Below are 24,633 nucleotides of genomic sequence, written 5' to 3'. Positions count from 1 at the left end.
GTACCCCTTGGGTTTTCTTTTCCCTTCCCACTTTATGAAACAGCGTTATATATAGCAGGGCAAGGCGTGTTTGTTCTGGCTCTGTCTCTATTAGGGTGGCACATCTTCATAGGCCTTGCTTGTAAGGGAGAAGAGAGAAAAAAGGGAGGAATATATTGTGTACTGGTTATTAATTTAATTTGGCATTCAATATTTAAAATTCTTTCAATCAAATGTATATAAAGGATCCAAAAATTTTAGTAACTCAACTCCATTAACAATATATTCCCTGAGGTAGAAGTTTTAAATTATGCCCACACAAACTAATTCTAGAAAGGGAAAATAAGGCTACTCTTTATGGCACACGTTAACACATGATCTTCAAGGCAAAGAAGAATGGTGTTTTTTACACTCACCTAAGTTTCCCAAAAGTTCTCCTTTCCATTTCCTAAAAGAGAAAAGTAAATATACAAAACAATGGTAAAATGTCCCTGGTATCTCTAACAAGCTCATAATTACAAAAGTTTGAAAGAGGAAGCCTATGGCCGTTTCCTTTTTCATGACAGAATCCACACTCTTTTCCCATCTCTTCTTTCTTGTTTTTATTTATTGGATATTTTGTGTGTTTACATTTCAAATGTTAGCTCGTTTCCCCCTCTCCCATCCTCCCTCCTCCCCTCCCCTTGCTTCTATGAAGATGCTCCCACTCCCACCCATCCACCTCAACACCCTGGCGTTCCCCACTGGGGCATCGAGCCTTCACAGGACCAAGGACTTCTCCTCCTATTGATGCCTGACAAGGCCATCCTCTGCTACATATGCAGATGGAGCCATAGGTCTGTCTCTTTGGGCGATGGTTTAGTCCCCAGCAGCTCTAGGGGGTCTGGTTGGTTGATACTGTTGTTCTTCCTATGGAGTTGCTTCAGTTCCTTCAGTTTTTTCTCTAACTCCTCCATAGGGATCGCCATGCTCTGTCTGATGGTTAGCTGCAAGCATCCTCTTCTGTATCAGTCCATCTCTCCTTTCTTTACATCTCTGCTCAAGTTCATCTACCAAGAGAGCAGAAATGGAAACTGCTGGTTCATGTTCCAGCAAGTAGATCTGAGCAGCACTTGGTCAAAATGCATAGTTTTACCTCTTGTAGTCAATCAGTTTTTACACACACTCACCTTATTATTATGAAATATGTTAAACATGTGAAAGAGTCTATTTGATGCCCTCTATTCCAAAGACTTTTCCTTTCAGGTTCTTCAGAGTTCTTTTTAAATATGGATCAAGTCTGAGGAGTGAACTTTACATACAGACAGCAAGCCTATTTTCAGAAAAACCTGTTTTCCAGGTTTTTCATGTGGAAACTCTACATGCCAGAAAGTAGGGATAGTGTGCAAAGGCCAGTACGTTTAGTTTTTGTGTTTATTGACTGTGCCAATGGTAGCAGCAGTAGAATTCTAGACTCTTCAAACCCTGAGACAGCGGGACATGTCAAGAAGAAGGAGGAGGAGGAGGAAGAGGAGGAGGAGGAGAAGGGAAGGAAGGAAGGGAGGGAGGGAGGAAGGAAGGAAGGAAGGAAGGAAGGAAGGAAGGAAGGAACATGGCCACTCTGTAGAAGCCTTGAAGCAGGACTCTCCATTTTTATTTTCTATGATTTCTTTTGTCCCTGTGCCTCCAGGGTACTTCACAAGTGTGTGGGTGTCAACACTGTAGAGAAGGCTTTCTTTCTGGCCTGCCATATTATGGGGTAGGAAGGGGATCCAGAAAGCACAAAGTTAAAACCAAAAATGGAAAGGAAACTCAATAGAGGAGCAAGAAGCAATTCCCAGGCTCACCCCAAACTCTGCCTGGATAAAAAAAAAGTGTGGTAAAGGCTTTGAGAGTGGTCCTGTTGACCAGCTCCAGGTCCAATTGCCTCTCATAATAAACAGATTTAGGATTACCATATACCAAGGGCAAAGGGAATTCAAGTTATAATCCCAGCTGGCTGATTGACTAGCAAACAAAACCTTCAGCTTTCAGAGGATTTTCATCAGTGTATGAAACTACAAAACATATTGCTTACAATTGTAAATAATAACTAGGAAACCTGAGCCAACATTCCAAAGAAAGAAGAATCGATAGATGTCAAACTGACGATGACCCAAATGCTATAATAAAAAATTTAACGCATCTTTTATAACCTTTTTCATGGAACAAAGAGGAACACCACTGAAATAAGCAGAAACAAAGTCCTTAACAGATAAATAGAAAATGCTATTTACAAGAGAAGGAGCAAAGGAAAATCTAAAACTTGAAAACTGGAATAACCATAGCTTTCAAATTCTATAGATAGGCTCAGTAAAATAATGGAGATGATGATATCATCCCTGGGTTTCAAAGTATATGGATGATAAATAACAGAGGAAAAGTAAAAAAATTGACAAGAGCTACTAAGGCCTGAGGATAACATAAATGTAAACTCTTCACTTTGCCACTGGAGTCTGTAATAGAGCACAATTGGAAGGTCTGGTGGATGAGAACTGGCCTCCTGATTCTCTGAAAAACACATTTTCAATTTTAAAACACAAGAAGCTGAGAAAACCACAAAAAGTTTGCCCAAACAAAGGACTTAATGGGAATTATACCAATGGAAAATTTAGAACTGTGAACTATGGGAAAAGCAAAAAAGGAAAGAAAAATGTAAGTAGCTGAATAAATACGGTGAGTTATTTTTGTCTTAGTTCATTAAGATACATCTAACCTTTGAACTCAATACTTAGGGGACTTCACATGAAGATTTTTCTGTATGTATTTGTAATTCCCCTCAGAATAGCTAGAAAACCAGAAAGGACACTGAATCCATGAGCAGAAGGCAGCCAACTTAACTTGACTGAAATTTAGAGACCATTTCATCCAATAATACCAGAGTATGCATTTCACCCAAGCACACATGGAATTCTCATCAAGACAGGCCCCAAAACTAATTTCAATAAAGCTGAAGTAATTTGGGTCATGTAAATTATGTTCTCTAAATATTAGTAGCAGAAAAATACCTATAAATATTTAAAGATTAAAAGATTAACAATCACGGGTCAAGCAAGGAGTTTTGTGGGAATCTGGAAAACCCTTGAATTAGAAAAAAAAAGGGGGGCCAAGATGAGGGGCCATTTCCACAGATACAGCAACAACAAACAAACAAAAAACAAACAAACAAAAATAAAACCACAAGGGTGCCCCTTGCTTCAACAGCACAAACGAATACCACTTCCTTAGCAGATAAAAATGATCAAAACTCAGTAGCAAAATTCTAGATTTTCACCTGCTATCAAATTGGTTTTGTACTTGTAAAACTTTCATAAATCAAATCTTTAATAAAATTTGCCCACTAGCTGTTCCATTATTAAACTTCTCCAAATATTGAAGAAAAAGAAACAATGTTAATTACATATCTTCTCTTGTGGAGACACAAGTTAGGGATATTTCTCAATATATGAAGTCAAAATTACTATGGCACTAAAATCAACCAAAACTAGCACATGAAAATTATAGAATACATCTCTGATGATATTAACCAAAACATTGCCAACAAGCTTAATTAGATAGCATATCTTTAAAAATGAGGAAAATTAGAACCATGGGTTACCAATTCACATCTCTTACAAGTATCTATAAAATCAAATGAAATTAACTCCTTTGGGGTTTAAAATTTATTTCTCTCTTTAGTAACATTAAAAGAACAGATGTGGTTGGAATCCTATTCGGGTGTGTTTTTCCACTTCAATGTTTTCCACTTTGCTTCATAATCATGTTTAGATATATTTCTCATAAACAATATATAACTGGATTTTTAAAATCCAATTTTAAGTGGCCCCCAGCCTTTTAGAGGTAAAATTAAGTCATTAGCATTTATTGTTATCTCTGTTCTATTTAGATATGTTTTTAATCTTATGTTTATTTTTACTTTGTCTACTCTAATTTCCCTTTATTCTTTTTCTTCCTTTAGTTAGAGCAGCATAGTCTGGCTGGTTTGTGTTTGTTTTATATTCTATTGCTTTCTGTATAATGTTTATCCCTAAATATTTGGCATGGATTCTTGACCTCATAGAGTGAATGTTTATTCAGAGTCACTCCATGTCTCCAGAAAACAAAGATCTGGAAAACCTTGGACTCCAATTTTATTATTTTTGTTTGTATTTATTAATTTTTTCTTTGACAATTTCATTCATGTGTACAGTACATTCTGGTCACTCCCATCCCTCCACCCTCTTTTTTTTTTCCGGAGCTGGGGACCGAACCCAGGGCCTTGCGCTTGCTAGGCAAGCGCTCTACCACTGAGCTAAATCCCCAACCCTCCCCCACCCTCTTTATACTCCTTCTATTCTCACCAACCTTTCCTCTTCCTTTCATAAAATCCCCATCCTACTTTTATGTCTTTTCTGTTTTGTTTTTGCTTTATGTCCCACTAGGTTGAACAAGACACTCACATAGGCATAGATGTAAAGCTATACACTGAATCGTGAGTAACTCATAAATGGCCACATCACTGAAGGTAATGACTCTGTCTCTTCCAACACCCCTCGACTGCTCCTCTGAATGAGGGGAGCCCCTGTATGGTCTCCCATCTATGACTAAGTGTCTAATGGCTCAAGTTTATGCAGGTCCTATATAGGCAACAACTGCTAGCTCATGACTATGTCATGCCCATAGGACAGCATTTTATCTTTCTCTCCATCATTTGGCTCTTACATTCTTTCCATCTCTGAAGTATTCTTGACTATTGGAGGAGGTCATGTGGGCATCTTATCTAATCACTTGTTTTCACTTTTAACATTTGTAACAGATCTACACAATGGAATATTACTCAGGTATCAAAAACAATGACTTTATGAAATTCGTAGGCAAATGGAGGGAACTGGAAAATATCATCCTGAGTGAGGTAACCCAATCACAGAAAAACACACATGGTATGCACTCATTGATAAGTGGCTATTAGCCCAAATGCTTGAATTACCCTAGATGCACAGAACAAATGAAACTCAAGAAGGATGACCAAATTGCGAATGCTTCACTCCTTCTTTAAAAGGGGAACAAGAATACCCTTGGGAGGGAATAGTGAGGCAAAGTTTAGAACAGAGGCAGAAGGAACACCCATTCAGAGCCTGCCCCACATGTGGCCCATACATATACAGCCACCCAATTAGATAAGATGGATGAAGCAAAGAAGTGCAGGCCAACAGGAACCGGATGTAGATCTCTCCTGAGAGACACAGCCAGAATACAGCAAATACATAGGCGAATGCCAGGAACAAACCACTGAACTGAGAATGGGACCCCCATTGAAGGAATCAGAGAAAGGACTGGAAAAGCTTGAAGGGGCTCGAGACCCCATATGAACAACAATGCCAAGCAATCAGAGCTTCCAGGGACTAAGCCACTACCCAAAGACTATACATGGACTGACCCTGGACTCTGACCTCATAGGTAGCAATGAATATTCTAGTAAGAGCACCAGTGGAAGGGGAAGCCCTGGGTTCTGCCAAGACTGAACCCCCAGTGAAGGTGATTGTTGGCGGGGAGGGTGGTAATGGGGGGAGGATGGGGAGGGGAGCACCCATATAGAAGGGAAGGGGGAGGGACTAGGGGGATGTTGTCCTGGAAACCGGGAAGGGGAATAATAATCGAAATGTAAATAAGAAATACTCGTTAATAAAGATGGAAAAAATTGAAAATATTGAAAAAAAGATGTCTGGTTTTTTTAGACTTATTTATTTTTATGTGTGTGAGTGTTTTGTCTGTGTGTAGATGTCAGATGCTAGATCTAAAGTTATGGATGGCAGTGAGGCACCATGTGGTGAAAGGAACTAAAAGGTAGTCTCCTGCAAGCAAGCCAAACCCCCTTAATTGCTGAGCCAACTCTCAATTTCCCAGAGCTTACTACTCTGAAGGCACTCAATTACACATTACTATTTATTTTAGCATTGCAATTTGTATCCATTGTTGATATAAATTGATCTACAGGTTATTCAACATCTCTCAAAGCAAATTAATCCCGATATTAATTAACTTCTTCATTCTTAGCATCTTATTCTATGCTATCTATCCTTCCTTCTTTATTAAAATGCATCATTTAATGTTTCTTTCAATAATGGCCCGAGTAATAACCCTAATTACTATTTTCAGTCTTAAAGTATTCAGAACATATTTTCATTTTTCTTCTCTAACAAGATGTTTATTGGTCTTGAGCATAGAGAGTATAATATGAACCTCATGGCTGCTGTGAGAACATTCTGGGTTCTAAACCTCAATGTTCTTGCTTTCCAGCCACTGTCAGTCAGCTCTGAAAAGATTATTAAGTTCATTTCCTGTGAAACCAACTGTAACACATCCCTCTTAACACACTGAATAAGGAGGGCTAGAAGAAGACAAGGAAGATAATTGTGGGATGTACAATTCACAGAGCAAGACTCAATTTCTCCTCACACATTTCTCCATGTATGAGAAATATAATATTCTTCCTTCTTGAAGTCCGGAAAAGCTAGAGAAAAAAAATCACTAAAACAAATTGGAGCTATCCAAACCATTATCCTCTGTGACTCAGCGAAGACTTCCTTTCAGCTAAACTTGGCCGAGGTATTTATCTTTCAAGATGGACCTGATGTGACGATGATAGGAAAAATCACTAAGAAAGAAAGATCAGTAAAACCAATAACACTTCTGCAATTTGATTTCCTTTAAGCTATAAGGGAAATAAGGTAGAAAAAGAAAATAAGTATGAGTGTTTTAAATAAAGACTTCTAAATAGATGAAGATAAATATTTTATAATGCAAATTTATATTTTTAAATAGTTTAGTTTTTCTAACTATAAATCATATAGAATTCCTGATCAAAAGATACAGTTAATTTTGCATTTTCCTAGACTTTGAAAGAAAAAGCAAGTCCAAACTTTGCTTGGACATAGCTACAAAACTGTTCATGGGTGTTGCTAACATATCAAAACAAGACTGGCCCACTATCACATAAAATACACAAACTCGTAAGAAGGAACATTTCCTATATATATTTATTTAACCATAATCTAAGGGAGTTCTTGTTTGTACTACATTAAAACTGAAACCATCCAGGGAACCTTAAGTAACAATAGAAAGAATGGGACTCTTCCTTTAAAGATAATTTCTCCCATCAGGAAATTAAATGTTTCTTCTGGCAGCAAATAAAGTACACAGAGGAATGTAGGCTCACACGTATATCTCCTCAAAGCTAATCACAAGCCAGGGTTATCCAAGGTTCAGACCAAAGGGAGGAGTAGCCTCAGTCTTCCATGTTACTTGAGCATATCTACCAATTTAGAAGTATTAACTGAAACAAGATTGTATTAGAAAGATTTTGCTAACATGGTAAGTGTAATAAATGAATACTAAAACTTTTATTGTGGGTGGAAGAGAAAGAGATTGTCATCTTTTAAGATTTTAATTTTTGGTCCCCAGCTCTGAAAAAAAGAAAAAAGAAAAAAAAGATTTCAATTTTTGTTTTTAAGTATATATGTATATACTTAAAAAAAAATATATATATATATTTAAAGGAGTGGGGTATGTGCATTGGAGTTCAGGTGCCCATCGATGCCAGAAGAATGTGTTGGGTTCCCTGGAACTGGATTTTAGGCAGTTTTGACCTGCCTGATGTGGGTGCTGGAAACCAAACTGGAGTCTTCTATTCTCAACTTCTTTCCCCTAGGAAAACTATGACTTAAATATGGGTCAGAAGGAGAAAACAAGTGAGTGACCTTAGAGTCCTCCACTAGTTATTAAGTCAATTTCCAACTGATCTACAATATTACTGGACCTCTCTTTCTGAAACTATAAAGACAAAAAGATACTGCATGGTTTATAAGATTGCTGTATGAACAGAATGAAATAATACATGTCATACTGCTCTATGTGTTCTCTACTGTCTGTAAAAAAAAAAATAGCCATGCTTGAAACGCAAGCACATGAGCACATCGATGCTAAACAGGAACACAGTACAGACAAGTGGCTGTCTTCTGTCTTCTGAAAGGTGACATGGGTAAATGAATGTTTCCTTGCTGTGGAATCCAGGGTCTCTGAACATCACTAGAGAGACATCTAGTGTTTGAAGTAAGAAAAGAACTGGGATTTGTTCATTTGTTTTGTTTCCTAAAAGAACAAAATAGTCTGTAATCAAGGAATGAAGACTTAATAAAAACCTAATTTAAGACTTACAAAATCTTAAATTAGCATTACACATCCCTGGCCCCTGTCAATCATAGCAATTATAAGCCTTTTAAGCTTAAATTTGAAATCATAAGCAGATATTTTAAAGGAGAAGATAGAGACAAGGAAGTTTAAAACAAAACAAAACAAAACCTTCAACTTTGTCTGGAGGGCATTTAGGGCATTTTTCACCCAGAAAAGAAGAGTTTGGACAAAGCTGAGAACAGATGGTCTGGAGAGAATCACAGAACAAAAAAGAGAAATGTGTGAGGAAAAAATCATTGGTACTGCTTCTGTGCACACCATGGGAAGAGACTGAAGGGAGACACAACAAGAGTCCAGGCTCTCAGTAACACATCTGCCATAAATCCACCTGGTGAGTGTTATTTACGCCTCCTAACAGGTGCTGAAACCTCAAGAGTAATTCAGCTGATAAATTTTAATAAGTAAACATCAACGAAAGCATTGTTACAGTTCCAGCAGTTCACAAATCCATTTAAATTCTTACTAATAATCCCCAAAATATTTGGAATGAATAAATTAATAAATAAAAGGTCTCTGCCCGACAATATGACGTATATTTAAGTGATCCCAAAAGTTCCACCAGAGAACTACTAAAGCTGATAAACAACTTCAGCAAAGTGGCTGGGTATAACATTAACTCAAATAAATCAGTAGCCTTCCTCGACACAAAAGAGAAACAAGCCGAGAAAGAAATTAGGGAAACGACACCCTTCATAATAGACCCAAATAATATAAAGTACCTCGGTGTGACTTTAACCAAGCAAGTAAAAGATCTGTACAATAAGAACTTCAAGACTCTGAAGAAAGAAATTGAAGAAGACCTCAGAAGATGGAAAGATCTCCCATGCTCATGGATTGGCAGGATTAATATAGTAAAAATGGCCATTTTACCAAAAGCGATCTACAGATTCAATGCAATCCCCATCAAAATACCAATCCAATTCTTCAAAGAGTTAGACAGAACAATTTGCAAATTCATCTGGAATAACAAAAAACCCAGGATAGCTAAAACTATCCTCAACAATAAAAGGACTTCAGGGGGAATCACTATCCCTGAACTCAAGCAGTATTACAGAGCAATAGTGATAAAAACTGCATGGTATTGGTACAGAGACAGACAGATAGACCAATGGAACAAAATTGAAGACCCAGAAATGAACCCACACACCTATGGTCACTTGATTTTTGACAAAGGAGCCAAAACCATCAAATGGAAAAAAGATAGCATTTTCAGCAAATGGTGCTGGTTCAACTGGAGGGCAACCTGTAGAAGAATGCAGATCTATCCATCCTTATCACCCTGTACAAAGCTTAAGTCCAAGTGGATCAAGGACCTCCACATCAAACCAGACACACTCCAACTAATAGAAGAAAAACTAGGGAAGCATCTGGAACACATGGGCACTGGAAAAAATTTCCTGAACAAAACACCAATGGCTTATGCTCTAAGATCAAGAATCGACAAATGGGATCTCATAAAACTGCAAAGCTTCTGTAAGGCAAAGGACACTGTGGTTAGAACAAAACGGCAACCAACAGATTGGGCAAAGATCTTTACCAATCCTACAACAGATAGAGGCCTTATATCCAAAATATACAAAGAACTCAAGAAGTTAGACCGCAGGGAGACAAATAACCCTATTAAAAAATGGGATTCAGAGCTAAACAAAGAATTCACAGCTGAGGAATGCCGAATGGCTGAGAAACACCTAAAGAAATGTTCAACATCTTTAGTCATAAGGGAAATGCAAATCAAAACAACCCTGAGATTTCACCTCACACCAGTGAGAATGGCTAAGATCAAAAACTCAAGTGACAGCAGATGCTGGTGAGGATGTGGAGAAAGAGGAACACTCCTCCATTGTTGTTGGGATTGCAGACTGGTACAACCATTCTGGAAATCAGTCTAGAGAATCCTCAGAAAATTGGACATTGAACTGCCTGAGGATCCAGCTATTCCTCTCTTGGGCATATACCCAAAAGATGCCCCAACATATAAAAAAGACACGTGCTCCACTATGTTCATTGCAGACATATTTATAATAGCCAGAAGCTGGAAAGAACCCAGATGCCCTTCAACAGAGGAATGGATACAGAAAATGTGGTACATCTACACAATGGAATATTACTCAGCTATCAAAAACAATGACTTTATGAAATTCGTAGGCAAATGGTTGGAACTGGAAAATATCATCCTGAGGGAGGTAACCCAATCACAGAAAAACACACATGGTATGCACTCATTGATAAGTGGCTATTAGCCCAAATGCTTGAATTACCCTAGATGCCTAGAACAAATGAAACTCAAGACGGATGATCAAAATGTGAATGCTTCACTCCTTCTTTAAAAGGGGAACAAGAATACCCTTGGCAGGGAATAGAGAGGCAAAGATTAAAACAGACACAGAAGGAACACCCATTCAGAGCCTGCCCCACATGTGGCCCATACATATACAGCCATCCAATTAGACAAGATGGATGAAGCAAAGAAGTGCAGACCGACAGGAGCCGGATGTAGATCGCTCCTGAGAGACACAGCCAGAATACAGCAAATACAGAGGCGAATGCCAGCAGCAAACCACTGAACTGAGAATAGGACCCCCGTTGAAGGAATCAGAGAAAGAACTGGAAGAGCTTGAAGGGGCTCGAGACCCCATATGTACAACAATGCCAAGCAACCAGAGCTTCCAGGGACTAAGCCACTACCTAAAGACTATACATGGACTGACCCTGGACTCTGACCTCATAGGTAGCAATGAATATCCTAGTAAGATCACCAGTGGAAGGGGAAGCCCTGGGTCCTGCTAAGACTGAACCCCCAGTGAACTAGATTGTTGGGGGGAGGGCGGCAATGGGGGGAGGATGGGGAGGGGAACACCCATAAACAAGGGGAGGGGGAGGGACTAGGGGAATGTTTGCCCGGAAACCAGGAAAGGGAATAACACTCGAAATGTATATAAGAAATACTCAAGTTAATAAAAAAAAAAAGGTGTCTGCTCTTGAAACTTAACTCAGAATAAGGAAGAGGTAATTAAAAAGTAAAGGCCATTATTACGGTTTGGATGTGTGATGTCTCCCACAGGCCTGTGTGTGAGTACTTTGGTCCTTGGCTGGTGGAAGCCAGCTAGGAAAAAAAAGAATAAAGGGCCACTGTGGAGCAGACTTTGAGATGGATAGGCCAGCTCCGCTTTCTGTTTCCTCTGTACTAAGTGTTCACTGAGTTGAGAGGAGTTGGGGAATTCCAGCACATTCCTGCCATCATGGGTCACCTGCTACCATGTCTTGTCTACCACGGTGACTGTATCTTTTCAAACCACCTGCTCAGTAAATACCTCTCTTCTGATATTTGCCCATAGCAATAACAAATAACTAGTACATATGGGATATGTTAAAAATAAATAATCCAGATGGAGAAAAATAAAATGGAGGAGAGGCAGAGAGAAAGCAATTCTGATAAGGTAATTATATACTTAACTCTCCCTAACCAAGAAGTGGAAAATGAGATCATCATTTAATGTTATCTTTATACAGATGCTAATTCTTTCTCCTCCCATTGTGAGAAGGATTTGGCACATATCTCTCAGTATTTGGCATCCAAGTTTTTATTTAGAATAAATTAAGTAGTTGAAGCAACTATATTATTTATAAATATAGGATGTCTCCATATCTCAAAATTCTTATCTGACATTTTTCAATTGCTTTTGTTTTAATTTATGCTCTTTATCTGAATTCGCTATGGCCACAAAATAATCCAAAGTTTTTTCTAGTAATAATGGAATCATGGACCTAGAACAACTTCATATTAGTCAAGACATGAGAGGCATCAGAAATGACCTCAAAGACACAACTTAACACACACGCAAAAGAGCTTTGTAATGTTCACAATTTTGTATAGACCCATTGTCTTCCATTAACCAGGAGAAGCAACTTGTTGATTCAAAAGATACTACCTGTAAATTGCTTACATTATCATATTGTCGAGTCCCCATCTGCCTCTGACCATTTGATCAGATTAAAAATTCAATAGTCACATAATTGGAAATGCTTAATTATATGATAAAGGAAGAACTGTATTTTATTTTTACTTTCATCTTACTGTTATCCAGCAAACATTCTTATCTTTTCTCATTTACCCCCACACAGAAACATTCAAGCATCCTCAAATAGATATACAGAACCCAGCATAGAAAAGTATGTAAACTCTTTTAAAATTCAGATGGCATAGTTTTGTTATTCTGATTTTCAACACTGCTTTTGTCTTTAATTGCTGATGGGTAAGAAAGTCACTTGTTGAGTCCATAGCTTATTCATAAAACTTTGAAGAATTACAGAAAATAATTCATTTCCCATGACTTACATATGCTGCCATCCAAGACATGGAAATACACCATACCCTGTATGAACTAGAAATAATCATGGGCATGAATTCACCTGGCCATTAGAAGCATTCTTTGTAATCATCCCTGTATTCATAACAGACCTTCTCTGAAGATTCTCTAGCGGAACTGATGCTTCTGGGATTCCACTAACTCAAAGACTTTCATCAGGAAAACCAAGGACAAGGAGCATCTGGCCACAACATGGAAGTGATATTGAAAGTGTAGTTTTTATTTTGCTGAGTAATTCAACTTTATGTCCCAAAGTTCATCCCTTAAACAGCTAGAATGAATACCGTGCATTAGAAAGAGTTTTGTGTTTGCAATCCACATCATAGCCGGATACAGATACTGTTTGGTTGATTGGTTGATTTTGGTTTTTATCCGAAAACATCTTCCTTTGGTCAAAAATAAGGTACCAGAGACACTAAAACCATTGCAGTATATTGCCACCAAGCTTTGATAGTATGACCCTATTGCTAAAGACGCCAAACACTTTGGTCACAGGACTTGGACAAAAGATTGGTACTGATGTGGAATCTGCTTCTGCTGACTGTCTTCCATAGTACAAGAACGTGCTGTGCAGGCTGCTGAGGGCAAAAAGTTAACAACACTCTCTTAACCACTTGTGAATCCTGTGAGCTACCAAAATGACTGGCCTGGCAAGATATGTCCAATATTGGCATGAATGTTGTGAGGGTAACAATCCACTCTCTGATTGGATTTAAGGGTCTCTCTTCAGAAATAAACTCATGCCTAGTACTATAAGTCCATCTAAAAGCCTGTGACTTGGGAGCTCAGAGACCCTCAGGATGACCTTCTACCACTATTGTTGTTAATAGAAATAATATGAAACTGCCTTCTAAATACATGTCTCTAAAATCATAGATGAATTCAGCACTCAATCCTTATCAGAGACTCAGTTTATCAGAGATGTTCGAATGACAGTTAGTATTCAGTCATAAATGGGACATATCACACATGTTCATATCTCAAAAACCATCACGAAAAGGAAGCAGAAGATAGTAAGAAGAGAAGCTGTGGAGGACTGGGATGAAATACTGCCAGACATTATAGGGCTATTGTACTCACGGATTCACAGCAAGGCCTGTGCATTAACTGCAAAGACCAAACCAGTCAACAGTCTCACACGGGCAGGAGAGAGCACACAGCCTCCACCTATAGCTGAGGAGCTAGTGATGATTGAGAACTGCCGTGGGTAGAGGAAAGGTTGTTTAGGAATGTCATCTCTGGTAGATTGATTATGTTCCAGTACATGGTCTCCCACCCATGCATATACGGGTAGCACTAATTGGAATTAGGAGAGAGACAGAGGGAAAAACAGAGAATGAAAAAGAGAGGAGACATAAAGATGGGAGGAGGCATGAAAGTACCTAGGGAATGGAAGCAGAGAATGAGGGTGAATAAAGCCAAAATATATTGTATGCATGTATAAAATTCTCACATAATGCATTAAAAACACTACATTTTGTTCATTTTGTTAAATCTTACTAGTGATTTCTGGTCTGATTTCTGTGATAATGTTACACAAAAAAATAAGTCAGGGTACATTTTCAGTGATTCACTGATTATAGAAATAACAAACTATGTTGTGAGTTAGTAGCATGAACCAATTAGCATGTAAAAATCTCTACAGGACTCCTATTCCTTACAGTTCACAATAATTCTTTGCGACTGATTAATTGTATTAAAGGTGAGGATACTGAGACTGTGTGAATTTAGAAAGTTTCTCAAGTAGGTAAAATTGGCTTGGATTCACTCTGAATCTGCTTTCTCTATAATTATTGGTATCTTGAAATAAAATGATTTTGCGTGTGTGTGTGTGTGTGTGTGTGTGTGTGTGTGTGTGTGTGTGTGTAATATTCAGACACCCTAAAATCAAAGCAATAAGTGGGCTAGTAAAAGGAACAAGAAGTTCACAGAAGAGCCTCAAATGCTCAGCAAGTGTGTTAAAAAGAGCTGAACATCCCTAGTCATCAGGGAAACTCAAATTCAAACTACCTTGTGATAGTACCTCATGTCAGTCAGAATGCCTATCATCAAGAAATCCAAAAACAAATGCTGGTGAGGATGTAGAGAAAGAAAATGCCTATCAAGTTAAGATGTGTTACAAACTCACAGAGAAAGCAGACATAAAGAAAAATAAAGTAATGAAATTTGCAGAAAAATATTTGAGACTCTGAACAGGCCAGTTTTCCAAATCTTTGAGAATGTTTAAGACAAAGTGCTTCAGAGTTTCCTTTTTCATTTGATTTTATAAAAATTTCATGAATTTTTGCATTATTCAGTACTATGATCCTCAAAATTAATCGATATTGGAGAACTTGAAATATTTTATTCTAATAGGCTTATACCCAAAGACTATACATGGACTGACCCTGGGCTCCAACCACATGGGTAGCAATGAATAGCCTAGTAAGAGCACCAGTGGAAGGGGAAGCCCTTGGTCCTGCCAAGACTGAACCCCCAGTGAACAGGATTTTTGGGGGAGGGAGGTAATGGGAGGAGAATGGGGAGGGGAACACCCATAAGGGGAGTAGGAGGGGTTAGAGGGATGTTGGCCCAGAAACCAGGAAAGGGAATAGCAACTGAAATGTAAATAAATACTCAACTTAATAAAGATGGAGAAAAAAATACCCAACTTTTAGATTCAACCATACATGTTTATGATTCACAGTTTTCAACGACTTTTGTATTCTTTGCACATTTTTCATAAAAGTACTTTATTTTTAAAAAGAAAATAAGAAAATGCAAGAATTTTCTACTTTGATGAAAACATGATATTTAATTCCTTCTTATATAATCGGTTTTTTTTTCAATTTAATAGAAAAATTCTAGACTGCAACCTTTGAAAGTGATACCAAGTGTGAAATTCGGGTGAAGTAATACTTCCTACATTATGTGTAGGTGTAGTATAGGCGGCCTGGTTCCTCAGCTCAGAGGCAAGCTAAGAAGTCATAAGACACCATCTTGGGGACTCTTGCACATTTTCTGTTAGTATTCTATCTTAATAGCAATCAGGTAGTTTCTTGTGCAACAAACTCTTAGTTCCATTTCTTCAATTGTTTTTCAAAGCACTATAGTGAGTATGGTCAAGGGACTATGAGCTGTTGGTGGACAAAGGGATGTTTGAAGTCACACATGTTAAAATCCTATCAAAGACACAACTAAGCAGACATGTACCTGAGGGGAGACATGTAATTACCTTACAATCTCAATAATAATTTTAAAAGTAAATAAATAAGAGGCAGCATTGTTAGCATTAGCAAGTTCACGCAGATAGGAAGAAGGCAAACATGGAAAGGAAGATAAGGACAAAGCATGAAACACAGAAATCTCCCACAGGCACCTAAGCTAACTAACTACAGTGCCCAAGGCTGACTCTCTCAGCCCACTGCTAGGCACTGCCTTGAATTCAGAAATGACTGTAATTAAACGAAGATTAATATTTAGTCCTTCCGCTGAAAAAGACGGAGTGTTGAAAATTCTGCTGCGAAGCTAAAAATAGGAGTTCTTAGACTGAGTCAGCAACATCCGGTGACTGAGCGGAAATAGCTCTGCTCCTCTGACTGCAACAGAGCCAAGGCTACATTTTGTCCTTCCTGAAGTCCCCTTTAACTTACTGCTAATTATTCACTTCTGCTTTCTTCTTAGTTTCTTGTTAGTCTTCTAACTATTCATATATAATCCTCAGAACAGAAGACATATTTTTAATTTACTGAGCCATTTATCTCCATTGATTTTGCCCTTGCAACAGCTTCCATCGGCATGTTTTCTTATGTAGCATAATCAGACTTTGCATTGTACCTAATGATGTCTATTGCCTGCCTGACTTATTTTATATATCCCATTAATTTTCAACATTTGAATAATTGCTGACTCTATCAAGCAGAAAGACAGCATCATGTCTTAAATCCTGTGGGTTCACAAAACACAGAGATTCCTTGTTTAGGCAGCTCCCGGGGCATAATTGAAGACAAACAGCTGGAACTCACTTTTAGATTTTTTTGATCGTTTCAGAGAGCATTTCATTTCATTCACAAAAACCATACCATTGAACACATCGGGTGAAATAGAAGGTAAATAATAATGTAAATATTGGCATTTGTGTTAAGATAAAAATCAAAATAGAAGATCAGTAATAATGGTACACAAAGAAGAGGAAGACTACATTTAGAACATGAAGATTGCACCTTGGGAGGTGATTTAGTGTAGGTTTTTTTTTTCAGATACAGTCGAAGTCCCCAGAACAGGAGTTAGTACATTATATATACTCTGTGACTCTACGTCAGAGAGCATGAATCCAGAGTGCTTCATTTACAGGCTAATCATGCACACATACATTTTGGGTTCGTTTGGTTACTTCCAACTTCGCTTTCCAACTCCACTGAGCCAGCTTATTACTATTTGAAAACACCATTGAAAGATATAATCTCTGAGAAACAACTTTTCTAGCTGTAAAAATATTTTTGTTTATGGTTACCAGAACCTAGATTTGCCTTGAGATTTATGACATTAACAGTTTTCTCTTCTAAAGAACTGTCATTAGTTGTAACTGTGTAAATAGTATGATTTCAGTAACTTAGATTTTACTAGACCAAGGTACTCTTCATGTATTTTTAACTATACCAGGATAATAAATATGAACATTAATAGCTTCCCAAGTTGCCTAATTTTTACTCTATGAAAGTTTTAAGACTGCTATTGGCTTTACAAATCACAAGAGAATTAACGGGGCTTAGTCACATTTTAAGTCATATATTCAGCAGTAGAAAGAAGAGGAAGAGATTTTAGACTCTTAAGACAAGGGGTGGGCAGAGTATGAATTCACCTGAACGACCCAGAGAATAACAGATTCACTGCAAACTTCAGTGATGGAAAACATAGATACTGTACTTTTCCAATGACTTCCATTATTATTATTATTATTATTATTATTATTATTATTATATTATTATCTTTAATCATTTTTTACAGTTCAGTCTTTATCTCCCTCCCAGTCTACCCTCTAACTGTTCCTCATCCCATACCCACTCCTCCATCTCCAAGAGGACATCCCCCCTACCCCAGCCCCACTCCAACTCCTACCCCCTCCTCACCTCCTCCCCCAACCCCACACCACAAGACCTCCCCACTCTCTGGGGCCTCAATTCTCTCGAGGGTTAAGTGCATTTTCTCTCACTGAGGCCAGACCAGGAAGTCCTCTGCTGTATGTGTGTTGGGGGCCTCATATCAGCGAGTGTATGCTGCCTGATTGGTAGCTCAGTGAGAGATCTCAGGGGTTCACGTCAGTTGAGACTACTGGTCTTTCTGTGGGTCACCCTGCTCCTCAGCTTCTTCCAGCGTTTCCTAAATTCAACCACAGGAACCCACTGGGTTAGGGAGAGGGGGTTCTGTCCATTGGTTGGTGTAAGTATATGGATCTAACTTTTTCAGCTGCTTGTTGGGCCTCTCAGAGGACAACCAGGCTAGGCTCCTGTCTGTAAGCATACCATAGCATCAGTGACAGTGTCAGGCCTTGGAGGCTCCCTTTAATCTGGATCCTAATTTTGGCTGGTCACTGGAGCTCCTTTCCCTCAGGCTCTTCTCCAGTTTTGTCGCTGCAGTTCTTTTAGAAAGGAATAATACTGGGTCAGAGTTTTTGACTGTGGGATGGCAACCCCATCCCTCCACTTGATGTCTTGTCTTACTACTGAAGGTGGACTCTACAAGTTCCCTCTCCCCACTGTAGGGCACTTTATCTAAGGTCCCTCCCTTTGACTCCTGAGAGTCTCTTACCTCCTAGGTCTCTGGTACATTTTCTAAAAATGTTCCCCTGCCTCCTGAGATTGCCTGTTTCCATTCTTTCTGCTGGCCCTCAGGGATTCAGTCCTGTTTCCCCCTCCCAATACCTAAGCATGTTCCCCCTTTCCCCTCCCTGTCCCCTCTCCCACCCAGGTTTCTCCTTCCCTCAGCTCCCTGTGATTGCTTTCTTCCCTTTCTCAAGTGGGGTTGAGCCATCTGAGGCCCTTTGACTTGTTAACCTTGAGTTCTGTGGATTGTATCTTGGGTGTTCTGTACTTTTTAGCTAATATCCACTTATTGGTGAGTACACGCCATAGATGTCTTTTTGGGTCTGAGTTACCTCACTCAGGATGATATCTTCTAGTTCCATTCATTTGCCTGTAAAACTCATGGTGCCCTAGTTCTTAATAGCTGAGTAGTATTCTTTGATGTATTCCTGTGTTATGTCTCCCTTTTCATTTCTGATTTTGTTAATTTGGATACATGCTCTGCGCCCTCCGGTTAACCGGGTTAAGGGTTTATGTACCTAAATTTTCTCAAAGAGCCAGCTCCTGGTTTTGTTGATTCTTTGTATAGTTCATTTTGTTTCTACTTTGTTCTTTTCAGCTCTGTGTTTGATTATTTCCTGCCTTCTACTCCTCTTGAGTGTATTTGCTTCTTTTTGTTCTAGAGCTTACAGGTGTGCCATCAAGTTGCTAATGTATGCTCTCTCCAGTTTCTTTTTGGACGCACTTAAAGCTATGAGTTTCCCTCTTAGCACTGATTTCATTGTGTCCCACAAGTTTGGGTATGTTATGCCTTCATTATCATTACATTCTAAAAAGTCTTTAATTTCTTTATTTCTTCCTTGACCAGGTTATCATTGAGTAGAACATTGTTCAGCTTCCATGTCTATGTGGGCTTTCTGTTGTTTTTGTTTTTATTGAAGGCCAACCTTAGTACATGGTGATCTGATACGTTGCATGGGATTATTTCTATCATTTTGTATCCTTTGAGGTCTGTTTTGTGACCGATTTTATGGTCAACTTTGGAAAAGGCACCACGAGGTGCTGAGAAGAAGGTATATTCTTCTATTGTAGGATGAAATGGTCCATAGATATCTGTTAAAGCCATTTGGCTCATGACTTCTATTAGTTTCACTGTGCCTCTGTTTAGTTTCTGTTTGCATGATCTGTTCATTGGTGAGAGTTGAAGTCTCTCACTATTATTGTGTGAGGTGCAATGTATGGTTTAAGTTTTAGTAAAGTTTATTTTTTATTGAATGTTTTTTATTTACATTTCCAATGTTATCCCCTTTCCCGGTTTCCCTTCCATAAACACTCTATCCAATTTCCCCTCCCCCTTCTTCTTTGTGGGTATTCCTCCACCCATCCCTTCCCACCTCTCTACCCTGACAGTCCCCTACATTGGGGGGTCAAGCCTTTACATGACCCAGGGCTTCTCCTACCATTGGTGCCCAACAAGACCATCCTCTGCTACATATATGCCTGGAGCTATGGGTCTGTCAATGTGTACTCTTTGGATGGTGGTTTAGTCCCTGGGAGCTCTGGTTGGTTGGTAATGTTCTTATGGGGTTGCTAACCCCTTCATCTCCTTCAATCCTTTCTCTGACTTCTCCAATGGGGACCCCATTCTTAGTTCAATGGTTGGCTGCAAACATTTGCCTCTGTATTTGTCATGCTCTGGCAGAGCCTCTCAGGAGACATCTATATCAGGCTTCTGTCAGCATGCACTACTTGGCATCCCCAATAGTATCTGGGTTTGGTGGTTGTATGTATATGGCTGGATCCCCAGGTGGACAAGTCTCTGAATGGTCATTCCTTCAGTCTCTGCTCCAAACTTTGTCTTCATATTTCCTCTTATGAATATTTTTGTGCCCCCTTCTAAGAAGAACTGAAGCATCCACACTTTGGTCATCCTTCTTGAGCTTCATGTGGTTTGTGATTTGTATCTTGGGTAATCCGTAATCTGAGCTTTTAGGCTAATATCCACTTATCAGTGAGTGCATACCATGTGTTTTTTTTTTCTGATTGGGTTACATAACTCAAGATATTTTTTAGTTCCATCCATTTGCCTATCAATTTCATGAAGTCATTGTTTTAATATCTGAGTAGTACTCCATTGTGTAAATGTACCACATTTTCTGAATCCATTCCTCTGCTGAGGGACATCTGGGTTCTTTTCAGCTTCTGCTATTATAAATAAGGCTGCTATGAACATAGTGGAGCATGTGTCCTTGTTATATGTTGGAGCATCTTTGGGTATAAGCCCAGGAGTGGTATAGCTGGGCCCTCAGGTAATGCAATGTCCAATTTTCTAAGGAACTGCCAGACTGACTTCCAGAGTAGTTGTATCAGTTTGCAGTCCCACCAACAATGGAGGAGTGTTCCTCTTTCTCCACATCCTTGCCAGCATCTGCTGTCACCTGAATTTTGGATCTTCGCCATTCTGATTGGTGTGAGGTGGAATCTCGGGGTTGGTTTGATTTGCATTTCCCTGATGACTAAGGGTATATGTCCTTAAAGTCATCTAACATCTTCATGAAATATGGTTTTCAATCAGAATCTTGCTTTTCCGATGTGTTGGTATATCCTGGACTTCCTGTGGTGGGCTAACTGGGTTCTAAAGATGACAAGTGGCCTTGGTTTCTGTTGCTTAGGTTCTTGCACTTGCCTCTTGACATCTTGTTATCTCTGGTGTTAGCTGGTCTTGCTGTCTTTGACAATGGCTTGACTCTCCCGTATGTCTGTGTGTCTGCACTCAAGGAAGACCAGCTCTCTCCTGGCTGGGTCTGGGATCAGGGAACAGAGAGCTGTGGCACAGGGTCAGCTCTGGGCGCAGCCAGAAACCAGAAGGATTCTGTCTCAGACTGCTCCTATGCTTCTGTGTCCTGAGGGCTCCTGTCTAGTCCCTTGGAGCAGAAGTGATGGTTTACCTGTGCTCCCAAGAACATCAGCACTCCTGGGAGATCAGATCTCTCCCAACAGGATCTGGGCACAGAGGGCTGTAGCTCAGGGTCAGCTCCGGGCGCAAACTGTGTTAAACTATTCTTAACAGATTCATATTCTCTAAATGGAGAAATAAAGTAAACAAAATTCCTTAACTGGAGTTTTTCAATTAGTCAAAAAAAAAAAGGCGAAAAATACTTTAGTCATACAATTTTAGTGTAAAATAGTGCTACTAGATAATAGAAAAGTACTGGATAGAGAAGTCTGGAAAAGCTGATTAGTGAGTATGAAGCTCCAGTCAGAGAATCAGAGAGAGGCACAAAGTTACATGCACAGTAACAGGATTGGAGTCAATAATGATGTGCTGTATATCAAAAGGCTGGAAAGAAACTAGTGTAAACACTGTCAATATAAAGAAATCTAGAAAGAAGTTTAAATATGTAGAGGGCAGATGTGCTTAATCTAACAAACAATAAAAAAAATCAACCTGTGCATTGAAATATCCCATAAATACATACAAATTTTGTTTTTCTTTATGAGTTTAAAATAACCTTAATTAAGTCAAATACAAAGAAACAAGAGGGCTGAGGCTCTAGCACAGAGGTCCAGTGTATCTCAGTGAGTCTGAAATGGGCCCGTCTCCTGCACTGGAAGAGAAAGGGTCTGCCTCCTACTTATGTAAGTCTGTGTCTGTAATAATTGCTAAATAGGGAATTAACTAAATGAGGTGTATAAAATAAGTTTCTTCACACAAAGAAAAAATTTGTTTAGATATAAAACAAAGCAAACTTTTCCAAAGCAAGGTACCAAAGACAGAGATGATAAAAAGTAACAATAATAGTTAGATTCTAGACATTTAAAACTAATTAATTAGAACAAAGAGATGGACATAAATTATTCCACATTTTCCAGGATACTATTTGGTTATATTTATATAGTTATGAATCTTCTTATATAATCAGAGATAATATTAGCAATCTAAGCCTAAATAATAAAGTCATAGGAGAAATTTTATATTAAGAAATATTTCAATTAACCTAAACATACATCTGAGAAAAGCAATTTAAGTAAGCATTGAATATTTATACCCACTCTGAGTAACATTGCAGCTGTTAAAGATATTACTGAAATTCTATGCTTTTACAAATCTGTATTATGACTTTGAAAATTCTAAACCAATATATTTAAGGTGCATTATTTTCATTTTTTATTGAAAGATTATGTATTTGTAAATATATAAGTAAACATAATACTGAGGTTACCTTCGAATAAAGAGTATCAAATACTATACTGTGATTATTATCATCACCCTTATTATTATCACTGTAAGTGAGTGTTCTAGTTCTTAGTTCCCTGAAAATCAGATTACTGCAAAGAAACATTACAGTTTTATACTTGGGGGGAAAAGCATATGAATGCCAACTTTTAAAAATATTCTTTCTGAATTATATATACATATATGATATACATATCATATATGCATGATATATACATATATATGATATATATGATCCTTTTGAACATGTTATCATCCTACAACATTTAAAACATTTCACCAATCTGCATGGATTAGTAGAACTAATATTGTGATTCTACCATAATAAAATTAGAGGTTCAATGCAATCCCAATGGAAAGCTACATGACATCTTCACAAAAATAGAAAAACCCCTCTCAAAATCCATATGGATCCACAAAAGACCCCAGATAACCAAAGCAATCCTAAGGAAAAATAAATATGCCTGAAAGATTACCATACCAGGCTTCCAGCTATATTACAGAGTCATCGTAATAAAACCAGCATGGCACTGTCACAGAGCAGACATGTAAGCAAATGAAACAAAATAGACAAAATAGAAGACCTAAGATGAGTACAAGTAACTGCAGCCGGCTAATATTTGACAACGTCACCAAAAATACATCCTGAGAAGAGACAGCATCTTCTGAAAATGGCACTAGAAAAACTGGAGGTCCTTATGTAGAGGAATGAAGTTAGGCCCATATCTACCTCCGTGCACAAAAAACAATGTAAATGTATTAAAGACCCAAGTGTGAATCCTGAAATGCTAGAACTGCAAGAAGAAAACACCAGCAGCATCCTACAAATATTAGTACAGGAAAAGACTTTCTGAGTAGGAACTGTTCAGTTAGGAATTAAAGCCAACAACTGACAAATGGGTCCTCGTAAAACAAAAAAGTACCAGTCCAACCATGAAGCCCATGTCAGCACATCACAGTCCACAGTGTTCTTTGTTTGCTTCCAGTTTCTCCTCCTCAGAGGGCAAAGGACAGCACCACCTGCTGAAACATCCCCAACTGCTACAGCTTCCAGCAGTCTGCAAAGTGGGCAGGGCATTTGCAAGGAAACCAAGCCAACAAGGTTCCATACTTCTGTGAGCTGTTTTAATAAAGCCTCTACCCTTACCCTCCACGATGATCATTTCATCGTCACATAGGATAAAGACAGAATAGATGAGGAGGCACAGCCCGTGGTGGGGCTGCTGGGTAAGCGGGTTAGTTTCTGTTGTTGTTTGTCGATTTGACATGTGCTAAATCATCTAGGGAGAGGGAGCCTCAGTTTAGAAAATGCTTCCATTAGATCATCCTATAATAGAGTCCATAAGGTGTTGATTGATGTTTGCTGTGGGAGGGCCCAGCCCACTATGGACAGTGCAGTCTCTGGGCACATGGTCCTGGGTTGTTAAAAAAAGAAAAAAGTCAAAATGAGTGAGCAAGGAGGAGCAATCAAGTAAGACCAAGACTTCTTCTTGGTCTCTGTTCTTGTTCCTGACTCCAGGCTCCTGCTCTGAATTATTCATGCTGCGCTCAGTGATGGACTGTAACTGGTACACGTAAACCAAATAAACCTTTGGTCATGGTGTTTCATCACAGCAATGGTAACCCTAACTAGAACATTGAGGGTAGTACTCTAGTGACCAGATGAAGGAAAAGGCTTTCCTTAGTTTCCTTGAAGGAACCAGTGGAAGGGCCAGCCTTCCATCTAGGCTTAAAAGCCATCTTTCACTGAAAACAAACTGGGTTCATCCCTGTTTATGATTAGTCCTCTATTTCTCAAGGACTGGGCTATGCCCCACCTGCAACCTTGACTACCAATGGTTCTGTACTGCCTGTTCTAGGAATGGCAACCATGTCTTTACTTCAAAAAGGTTGCTTCTAACCATCTCATGATCTTACCTTTCTTTAAAAGGTTATCTGACCACCTGTGACCTCTTTGTTGTGACTACTTCTTGTTATAGCAACCTTGTTATAAGCCCACCTTGCAGTCTTTTTGTTTCAGGAG

General features: G+C 38.7%; 1 long non-coding RNA gene across 1 annotated transcript in view; it reads right to left on the bottom strand.

Annotated features, from left to right (window-relative positions):
- Nucleotides 1–556: 556 nt before the first annotated feature.
- The window catches only part of LOC134486292 (uncharacterized), a 100,297-nt gene continuing 76,220 nt past the window's right edge, over nucleotides 557–24,633 (bottom strand). The window contains exon 2 of the long non-coding RNA XR_010065102.1: nucleotides 557–1,028. This is a non-coding gene — a long non-coding RNA (uncharacterized LOC134486292). The remainder of the gene's footprint in view (nucleotides 1,029–24,633) is intronic.

Source organism: Rattus norvegicus, chromosome 3, assembly GCF_036323735.1.
Source record: "Rattus norvegicus strain BN/NHsdMcwi chromosome 3, GRCr8, whole genome shotgun sequence".
NCBI lineage: Eukaryota > Metazoa > Chordata > Mammalia > Rodentia > Muridae > Rattus > Rattus norvegicus.
The sequence above is the reverse complement of the archived record's forward strand: the minus strand, read 5'-3'. Positions and strand labels throughout refer to the sequence as shown.